This window comes from Cupressus sempervirens, chromosome 8 (genome assembly GCF_028749045.1).
Source record: "Cupressus sempervirens isolate cs-2001-9-10 chromosome 8, ASM2874904v1, whole genome shotgun sequence".
In the NCBI taxonomy this organism is placed as follows: Eukaryota; Viridiplantae; Streptophyta; class Pinopsida; order Cupressales; family Cupressaceae; genus Cupressus; species Cupressus sempervirens.
Genome location: NC_143125.1, coordinates 69,784,731 through 69,796,484, shown reverse-complemented (window position 1 = coordinate 69,796,484; position 11,754 = coordinate 69,784,731). Strand labels below are relative to the sequence as shown.

Genomic DNA, 11,754 nt, shown 5'->3' with positions numbered 1-11,754 from the left:
CTATACAGTCAGAAGCCCGGTGCCATGGTGGCGAATCAGAAGGAGCCACGTGCAAATCATAGGACATGTCATCGGCTGGGCGCTATGGCGCTATGGGAATTTGACCTCAATTTTCTCATAGCGACATGGCACCTAGCCGACACATGGCCACTATGTGGGGTTGAGTCTTGGATCTGCCAGGTCGGCATTTCAAATGACCAACAGGGGGGTGCCAAGTGTACGTGTCAAAATACAGCATTTCACAAGCCCAGTGGTTTTCAAAGGAGATGATGTGCAGAGTACGAGGTATTTCTCTACCATCAAATTTAAGTTGATCTACGATGGGCACCATCGCGCTATGAGGAAGCTGCGCGAGATTTATAACAATGACATAACGCCTAGGTGCCACGTGTCCCTCGATAGGGTCAAGCGGTACGAACCCTACAAGTTGGTGCTTTGTTAGACCAAGGTTGTGCTTTGTTAGACCAATGAGGAACTGCCACATATGCTAGGTCAGGATATAGTCAGCGCATGGGACCAAATATTCACCGCCGCTAGTACAAGGAAAGGTTAATTTCTCTACCGTCAGATCTGCAGAGATCGACGGTCAATGCTATGTCATTTATCTGAAGTTGCACAAAGAATATGATGGCGACATAATGCCCTTCGGCCACGTGTCCGGTGAATCTCAAATGTCAATGCAGGAAATACAGACAGTTGGTACGTGGCTGGTTTCTATTTGTCGATGCACTGAGGGGCAGTATCCATCTTGCTTGTCGTCAAATTTAAGGCAAATCAACAGATGGCACCATGTCGCCATGGTGAAGTTGCACGATCTTTACCATAGCGACATGGCGCCCTTTCGCCACATGTCAGCGGGGCTCGATTACAATAGGGTACATCGGTCAGTATCGCCATGTGTCATTTGGGGTGGCATAGTCGCTGAAGTGGCGCCAGATATGATGGCCCAAGGTGAAGCAAGTATGACACATGACGAGTATTCGTAATCGTCAGATCTACAGAGATTGACGGTAGGCGTCATCTCGCTATGAAGAAGTTGTGCGATGTATATGTTGGTGACATAGCAATTTGTTGACACGTGTCTCACTGGCCCGATCAGGGTTGGCGGTTAGCGACTGACCATCACAGTTAGTGATAACAGATCACAGGTGGCGCAGTTAGTCCAACGTAAGGAAAGGTCAACCACGGAAGACTCCCCAGGTGGAAAAATGAAGAAAGATGAGTGGCCCGCATGGCCCAGTTGGCTCGTATAGCCTATTTGACTTGCTTCGACCCTGTTGATTCATGAACCAGGAAGCAAATGTAATCGATTTTATCCTGCGATCTGATCTTCATGATCAATCCCAGACCTACCCAAAATGAATGCGAGGCAAAACAGAACACTCCACCATCTCATTCGATCCATCTACTGTGTCAGGATCATTCATTGGCATCGTTTCTATCTACTCGAGGCATTTCTTCAGTCGAATATCTAATTTTGTACCTTAGAACCATACTTGAGTGTGATCTTTGATCGGATATTTTTGTATGGGAGCTTGATGGCAGTAGTTGAGCAATTAATGCAGAGCCAATTTCCTCAGTTATGCCTGAACTATAAAGGCAATTTTGTAACCTTTTCTTAAGGTTGACTCTTTTCTAATTTCTCTGATATTGCTCTGCAACTCTCAGTGTAACATTCCCTGTGCCTCTGAACTAAATGATTCTCTATTTTATCTCCTTCAGCCATTAATGTGTATGTGCATCCCTTTTGCCTCTCATTGGTGTATTGTTGAGATCTATAGCCTACATATTGTATCTATTTTTGCCTACTGGGTAATATATGAGTGAGATTCCTCTTTCCTTGTGTTATTTAGTTTGGTTTCCTGATCTGCATGCAGTTATTAGATCAAAACAAGTCTATATGTGTATATCCTTAGTTTCATTCTGGTTCAATAGTGCATACATGGGCAGAAATGGGTCTGAACACTCTATTTTGGTGCATCACTTCCATAGTTTAGGTAGGGTAGAGTTGTTTTCTGCATCTCCTGCTTCCCCTTTATCTTTCGAGAGTAGTTAGGTGCGGCCTGATAGTAAGAGGAAGCCGGCCTTCTCTAGACACTCAACCTCACAGTTCAAGTCCCACAGCTTGGAGGTTTTCTCCATGTTTCACTAGGTTGTCCTCGTGCATAGGCCTTGGACAAGGGTGCAAACCTAAGTGACAACAAGGATGATACCCACAAAAATCACTGCCTCTGATGGTCTGCCTTGTTAAAGGCTTTACATTGTGTCAATAGTGACCTGGTTAAAGGATTTACAAACACTTAATAGCTGTTAAGCCAACCTATCTACATAGGATTTCCTTTCTAATAAAATGTTAAGAGAGTATTAAGTATTATAAACCTGATAGTTTGCAATCCTTGATTGCTGAGTGCAGGCACTTGTTCTGGCTCACTCTCTACTTTCGATCCTCTAAGATCTGATTTTTGTTTGTCTACTTTGCTTTGTTCTGATCAACTGAATCCATGTCTCCTTTCACTGAATTCCATTCCATTTTTTTTAACACTATTCTTTCTTCTTTCATCATCTCAGTGAAAAACTTTTGTCTTCCTTAAAAAGACTTTGAAGACTTAGGGTTAGATATGGATCTACGATCCTCATTGAATCTTAATTTCTCACTCAATACTTGCCTTTTGCTGATTGGTTGCATGTCTTTCCAATTTTCCAATTGGCTGCATGCAGATTACATAGGAAATGTAAAAGATTCGTTCTTATCTCCAGATCTTTCGAGATTTTCCTTATGTTGGGTACAAAAATGGTTTACATTGTGCAATTACAAACTCTTATGCCAATATCCTGAGTTACTCAGCTCTTGAAACATTACTGATGCTCGGCACATATTATTTCCTGGATAGCTTGGCACCTAAACAAAATTGTATCACTCGGCACCTTATGTTACTTAGCACGTGATATTACTCAGCACTTGATAAAACTCGGCACTTGATATCACTCGGCACTTGATATAACACGACACTTGATATCACTCGGCACTTGATATAACTCGGCACTTGGTATCACTCGGCACTTGATATCACTCAGCTCCTACTCTTTGCTCAGCATGTATAGTGAAAAATGGTTAAGTGTATTGACACTCAGCTGTCAAAATTATTCTTTAAACCAACATCTTTCTCCACAATAAATAGTAGCATCTATACATATCTTTGATCTTAAGTTTGTGGAATACAACTCATAATCTTATGAGTGTGCCAAATGCATCTTTCTCTACAACTTTGGTAATCTTCAAAGAATAATGTATATGTTGACATAATTGACAAGCAATATCATGAATTCAACATATTAACACTAAATCATATTTCTAACAATGCTAACATACTCCCCCATATGAATACAATCAAATTCATCCAAATAGCCTCCACCAAAGAAAATTTGGGTGTAAAATTGATCATATAACATAAGCCTCTATTTTTTTGCTTCTCTCTCTCACACACACATGAACTAGATTCCTCATTTGTAACTAATACATATTAGACAAAAAATCTAGATAAAACAAAAGAATAGATGCTTCTATAATCTCTTAAATTATGACAATAGCATTTTATTCACTGAATATCTTCTGCTACAATATTTCTCTATCTCCTTAGCACTTCTACTTGGAATTCACCATACTATCCAATCCCATCTATTTCCATGTCCAATAAGATTACTAAGATGATTAATTCACATTATGGGAATTGCAACCTAACTTTTTCTTTTCTAAATTATCACACCCAAGACATAACCAGCCAATGAAAATGATAAATAGTGTCAATTTCTTATAAGGTATATGATTCCATGAATAATTTTTCATTTTGGTCTTTATCTATAAACAATTTAGTCATTGTTACCTTTTGGTCTTTTTATTTATATTATTAATAGATACTGAGTACATTATTAACTATAAGGAGTAAGCATTTTAGAAAAATTTAATGTGGGATGTAGTTTTGGGATTTGCCCTTATATGTGAGTAATAGATCAATCTTTAAACGAAATCACCAAAGAAGAGATGAAGAAGGTATGTCAATTAAAATTAAAATAAAATTTTGCAATAAGAAATGAAGAAAAAATATGCGAGAAATTGAGAATAAAAAGAAAATTCCAAAGGTTGATTTTGAAAACAAAATGAAGATAAAAAAAGTAGGACATTGAGAATAAAATTATAAAGAATGTGATTGTAATGGAAAACTTCTAGAATTAGAACTTCCTTGTTACTCTTGATGGATATTAAAAGGATTCTAGATTTTATTTGATCTTCCTTGCATCAATTTTACATGATGGTTGTGTACACCAATTTACACCAATAAACTCAATAAGTTGGATATTCTTGGGGCCAAAGGATGTTTTGTTGGTTTTTTGCTTCGAGATTTTTTAAAGAGCAATTCTAAGTAGTATAATGACTAATTTACTATAGGAAGTGTGGATTTTGTTTTAATTTATTATTTTTCAATCTCTTGTAAAAACAATTTATTAATTACTTATCATTTGTTGTTTTCAAAAAGTATTTTTTGACAAATATTTTTTACATTTATGTAGTGAAAATGTAAAAAAAATGTGATGGTCTGCAACTTTCTATGAAGGTGATTAAATATCTTTATATTTGGATCCACAACAAGCATGGAAGAAGTCATAGAACACTAGTGCTAAAGGAGAACCAATTTCTGAATACTCTAGTTTTAAAAGAACTATTTAGGTTGTTGTAGACCAATACTGATTCCATAGAAAAGGTTGTAAGAGTGTCACAAGCCTTGCAATGTTCTCCTGCACCAAGGAACCAAACTTATTATTGAAAAGGTCTAGATGAATTAAAGAGAATAACCTAATATATTAATATTTATACTAATGCTTCCTCAAATATGTGATCTATAAGAAAAAATCAGCATAAAAGTGATTTATTATAGAAATTTTAAAAACATATAGCTGCTAATTTTTTTGAGTAGTAAACAGGGAGGCAAACAAATTTTCAAACTAAAGACACTAAATTCAACTGAAAAAGAATGCATGCATACAATAAATGAGAGTTCTAAAAGTAAAAATACCATGAGGAGAGTCCTTACAAATATTTCTTCTACAACTCAATCCTGACAGAAGGGTTTTGGAAAAAAATAGTTGTTTAAGAAACAAAATGCACAATACAAATTTATAAAATGGTAGAGAGAATACAAAAGAAAGGAAAAAGTTTGAAATAAAATCCACTCTTCCATCATACAAATTGAATCCCCGTAGTGCACTCCAAGTGTCCAGCTCACTTGTGCATACAACATAGATGGCTTAAATTATGTTTTGGCAACTAGTATAGCTATTGCAACTACCTCTTGTGAAACTATGACTACCTCTAAAGTTGTCCACTATTTTCCATTTAAATTCAAGTAGCCTAAACTAATTTCCATGACACCCTCAATTCAATCAAAAACTTTGCAAGGTGTGCCTTCTCTTACTTTGTGATTTTTATTATATTTCTAATTATATGACCCCACTACTTCAATCCAATCAAATTGCAAATAAACATTTCTCAACTATTTTTATTTTAATTTAAAGCTTGCACTTTTTTCTGATTTAACATGGCATTATATAGAAACTACAAAATCTTTGATCCATGATTGGTTCATATTGTCAAGGATTAATCACTAGTTCTATGGAAGCCAATGCAATAGATCTCTACTATGGAATGAACTAAAACAAATATATCAATGATAGTCATGCTTTCTTTTGCACTTTTAGTAGTTGGTTTGAGATTCTCATGTGTGTGTGTGTGTGTGCGAGCGTGCGTGCGTGCGTACGTGTGTGTGTGTGTGTGTGTGTGTGTGTGTGTGTGTGTGTGTGTGTGTGTGTGTGTGTGTGTGTGTGTGTGTGTGTGTGTGTGTGTATGTGTGTGTATATATATGTATATATGTGTATATATATATGTGTGTGTATATATGTGTGTATATATGTGTATATATATGTATATATGTATATATATATATACATATATATGCATGTGTGTATATATATGTATATGTATACATATACATATATATGTATATATCTACATATATATACATATATACATGTGTATATACATACATACATACATACATATATATATATATATATATGTATATATATATATATATGTATATATATATATATGTATGTACATATATATATATATATACATATATATATATATATATATATATATATATATATATATATATATATATATATATATATATATATATATATATATATATATATATATATATATACATACATACATACATATATATACATACATACACACACACACACACACAAGTGTGTGTGTGTGTGCACGCGCACGCGCTCCATGCCATAGCTACCTCTCTTATTGACTATAGAATTTGGTATTTGGTATTATAGTTAAGGTTTGATTTTCTACATGATTTAGTAGAGGTCTTTAATATATACCATAGACAAAGGCCCCATGAACTTGACTTTTACAAAAAAGTTGGGACTTTTACAAATGACAATACACAACCTTTAATGGGTTTACCTATTTGTTAATAAGTATATCTAGGTTTGTACATGAATAATATTGAGTCTAATAAGGTTTAACTATTTATAAAACTAGTGTGGGTATTTTTAAAGTTTTTTCTTTTTTCATTTGGCTTATATGTAGACACTAAATTTTTCATGTGTTTGTCAGTTTTTTTCATTGGTATGTTAGGTTTCTAGTCAAATTTTAGAATATAAATTAAGCCTCCAAACTATGCAATTTTCATTACAAGAACCTTACTATCATAACATGTCTATATATTTTTCTTTTTAATACATTTTTAGATATTTTGTAAAATAGTAAAATTGTGATTTAATTTGTTGGAATCATCATTGTCATTACACCAAAAGTTTGAGTTGTTAATGAATTTCAAAACAACTTGAAACAAGGATCCATGGGAGGTTGTTAAAAACATGTCACAAATCCATCAGTCAATGTTGAATGGTACCTTCACCTAAAGGGGATGAAGGTACCAAGCTCCCAACAATGCCCCCTTCAACATAACCTAGGGGATTTGAACCCATAACCCAAGTCTTTGATACCACTTGTTGGAATTACTATTGTCGTTACACCAAAATCTTGAGCTGTCATTGAATGTCAAAAAAGCCAAAGACAAGGATCCACAGGAGGCAATTAAGCACCTATAAAAAATCCATTGGTCTATGTTGAATGATATGTTCACCTAGACTGGATGGAAGCATCAACCTCCCAATATAATTATTATAAAATAAATAGAAAATATAGCTATGGAGAATGAATGCATCTTTTTTAAAAGTTAAATCAAATAATTCATTAATAAATATTAATTAATATAAAAAATTATTTTAACAAATATTTTAAATATTTTAAAATTATTTGACATTTTTTTTTATTTTTGTCTTCATGGATAATAGGAAAAATCTAAGGTTAATTATTATATTTGTTGTGATTCATTTATATTAGTTGTTAAGCTTGAGTAGAGTCAAACTCAACACTAAGAGGTTCAAAACTTACCTTTGTGTTAATTTTTTAAATATTCTATATTCTAAATTATTATTAGTACTTTTTAGCTATATTTTGCACTGACTAAAATCTTTTATGACCTGTAAGAGCCTACCACTTCTACAGAAATTCAATTCTCTCCTTCTTATTATCTTGAACACATATTAACTTTTTATTATTTTCTTTTACGCATTTATCTTATTTTTTAATCCTTTTCTTTTATAAAAAAAAAAAACTAAAAATAAATCTGAGTAAAATAAATATTTAAATGAATTCCAAAATTGAATTTTACATAAAGAAACAAATAATTTATTTCATTTAGCAATATTCATTTATGTTCAACAGTTATATGTTTCCTTTTTTTAATTTAAAAAAAAAACCAAATACATACTACTTATACATTCAATTCATAATTATAGATTATAATTCAACCTTTTGGGATAGGGCCACTCACCTTTTTGTTGACACTCACATAACCTCTCTAATCAAGGTACCTAGGAGGCTCGCTTCCACAATTTCAACTGGCTATGAGAAAGGATCATGGTTAGTAGATTGGTTGTAACATGCTATTTAATGCCATGGGGCTCCACTTACTATTGGTGAAACTTTTTGGTGGCCTTCTAGTAGAAATTCTAGTTGCCTTGATTCCAAAAGGCTTACATAGCTAGAGATTATGATTTTAACTAATTATGCTACGAATCAAGATAAAGATAAAATGAAAGTTCAAATCCTTTTGTAGGCACTCCATACCTCTCTAATGTATGGGGAGAAACTAGATTGTCAAGATTTTCATCTTCCCTTATCTATTGCGTTCACCCTATAAAAACCATTGCATCTTCTTTTATGTTCAAAATATTAAACTTATATGAATTTATTTTTTCCCATCTTTCATATAAATACATTATTTTATAAATACTATAGATACTTTATGGAAAATAGAAAAAAAAAAAAAAAAAAGAGTACTTAAAATCTTCACTCAAGAGCAAGTATTTATAGTTTATGCTCTAAACATTAAAGGTTATGAGCTTGGTTTATTTGGAACATATTTTGTTTAAATATATAATTTTATAATTACTACAAACAGTAATTAGGAACAAATGAAATGCTTTCAAGGTTTTCACTCAAATGATAATCTTATGATCAAATTTATTTTCTTTCCAAAATAATTAACAAACAATAAAACATTGTCATTAGGATTATACTTCTTAAAAAACTAAAAGCAAGTAGATTTTCACAATTTATATATTATCTTCAATATTCTTTCTGCATTAGATTGTGTATGTGTTTTTACATCAATGTTTCAAATCATGTCAAAAAACATAAGAAAAAAATGATGAATCATTTTTTTCTTATGCTCTTTATCATTTATCATTCTAGTTGCGCAATCAAGTTTAGAAACAATTTAAAGTTTTTTAAAAGTATCACTAAAATTATGATTTTTTTCTTGTGATAAAAAAAATGCCCACTTCTCCATATGTAGGGAATTGTGACATCTTGAGGCCCAAGTATTTTCATGTTACTCTTTTTAAGCTATAAACATATTTTTATTATCATAAATAGTTTTTACTTTTCATGTTACTCTTTCTAAGCTTGAAACATATTTTTATAATCATATATAGTTTTTACTTTTCTAGGGCAGATGTATGCATGTTACTCTTTCTAAGCTTGAAACACATTTTTATTATCATAAATAGTTTTAGCATTTCTATAGCAGATGCAATCCTTTTATTACAAGAGTAAACAATACTAACCACCATGAAGGAGCCTCATCGGGAGCCTACAATTCTTCACGTTGGGATACTTTTATACTGGTAAAACGGCTATAAAAAAATACCCTGTTCACATCGTTGTTTACTCTTCTTCATTAAATGGCGCTTTCGTTATAGTGCTTACCTCGGGGAGATATCTGCAGGTCAGTGGATGACAGCCTACGTACACATCGAGAGTATGCAAAAGGACAAATACTCCAACTCAATGGGAACTCAAAGCTCGGAAAATTTAATAGTTCTCGAATATATTGGGTTTCTAAAATATGCTATTTAGCGGAGCGGAGGAAGAAAGGCGGAAGTTCGTTCTGCGACACGCTATCTGTCTGGACTGATATTCTTCAAGTTGGAATAAGCCATGGCAATCGGCGTTGTAACAGATTTGATGGTTGCAATAGAAAGAGGAGATTCAGGTCATTGTGTCTCTTTCTGCTTATTCATTTCTAGTTATATGTTTTACTTTATGTAGATATGTAATGTGTAAATAAGATCATGGATACAATGCTATCTTGGGATAGTCATGTCTCAGCTGTAATTATGTGTTCTTTGTCATGAGGATGTGTGTAGTTTGATTTGTTTTTATTTAGAGCTATTAGTTTGATTCTGCTCAATGATTTTGGATGTCGAAAATGCAGATGAGCTTAAGTGTTTGTTAGTTTCGTCCTGTGGAGAAGAGCTACTCAATGTACGGCACAAAGACGGCAATACAGCCCTGCATGTAGCCGTTGGAAGAAACTATGTGCATATAATAAGGCAGTTAGTAGCTTTTCAGCCAAGGCTTTGTTGGTGCACTAATCATGAGCACGAAACTCCGATTTGTATGGCAGCGAAATAAGGGCATTTGGAAGCAGTAAAAGAGTTGATAGAAATCAGCCCACAATCTGTTATGCAACGAAATAGTTGTGGAATGAACGTCCTTCATTTGCCCGCTCAAGTTAGCTAAGTGCGAATTGTTGATTACTTGAATAAAACAGACAAGGTAGGTTTATCAGATCTGGTGAATCAGGGACTTGAGAGGCCTCATGGACATGAAAAACCACCAAAGATAAAGCCCTTGCAGTAGGGAGATACTCCCTTGCATATTGGAGCAAGGAACAAAAACTTCAATGTAAATTTCTCCTCGTTCTAAGCATTTCTAGTCAGCGTCATTGAATTTTTGTTTTCTACTGGTATATTAAGTACCGTACTGGTATACTAAGTCTAAATTTGAAACTTATTAATGTAGATGGTAATTTCGTTGCTGACTATAGCGGACATAAACAAGGAGGCGTTCAACGATGTAGGGCTAACAGCTCTGGACATTGCACAAGAAAACACAGAGTACCACGAAAGTTACCAGATAATTGCACTACTGGCTGGTCATCCTTGCAAGAACAAGCCATTCCTGTACAGCGCTCCAAAGGTAAGTGCCCTAAAATACAAGAATGCCTCTAAGATGGTGAACGAAACATATGATGCAATTCGTGACAAAGAATTAGTGGTGGCAGTGTTGTTAGCCACAATGTCATTTACAGCGGTCTTCACCATTCCGGGCGGTTTCAAGACAGATCTTAAGAACGGAGAGAGAGAGAATATGTTGGGCATGCCGATTCTGATCGGAATCGATTCCTTTAAAATGTTCATCATTTTCGACTGCTTGGCCTTTTTTCTGTCGCTGTTTGCGGTGCTGATGTGGCAGATGAGTTCACCTGTTACCAGGGGGGACAAGGTGTTGTTCTTGGTCATCAACAACTTGCTAGTTTGTGCTTCCTATGCATTTACGGCCTGTGGTTTCATGGCGGCAGTGTATACAATGCTTGCGTACAAGCATGGCAGGCTGGCTTGGTTCGTGTTCTGGTCTTCCATCATCGTCGGCTGCTCTCCTGTTCTCTCTTTTTTCTACTTGTCGGTAAGGTTTTCAGTGAAGCTGGCGAGATTCAACTCCCTCCGAGATGCACATCCTTTCCTTCGCGACCGTCTGTTGGAATGGGGGTGGCTGAGATTGGAAAGACGTGGGGTTTTGGATATCGTTCGCCTCTTCAAACTGAGATGGCTTAATTGGCTTTACGGCTATAACTTGGGCAAAGATATGAGTAGGGCCAAAAGAAGTGGGTCTTCTGAAATCATGTCTATGTGAAGAATATGGGAATGATTCATTAGACAAAAGCATAGCCTTGAGTATGCCCCATGCGCCTCGCCTGACAATAAGGCGAAGTTCCTCTCTGCAATCTAATGGCAGTATGAATGATATATTTATATTCTTCATGCAAACGTAACAATTTTTTTGACACTCATTCGATCTATATTTTCTTGTACCAATGTGTGGAGTAATCATTTTTAAGTTAGAATGTATATAATAATAAAGTATTAATAAAATGTAACAGTCTTAGTTAAGTTTGCACCATGGTAGGCGGCCGCTTGCTCAATCTTGTGTAGGTATGTTCTTATTTTATAATAAAATTGTAAATTGATTATAAT

The 11,754-nt window shown here is 34.4% G+C and overlaps 1 pseudogene; it reads left to right on the top strand.

Annotated features, from left to right (window-relative positions):
- Positions 1-830: 830 nt before the first annotated feature.
- Positions 831-11,413, top strand: LOC149541662 (uncharacterized; annotated as a pseudogene).
- The last annotated feature ends 341 nt before the right edge of the window (positions 11,414-11,754 follow it).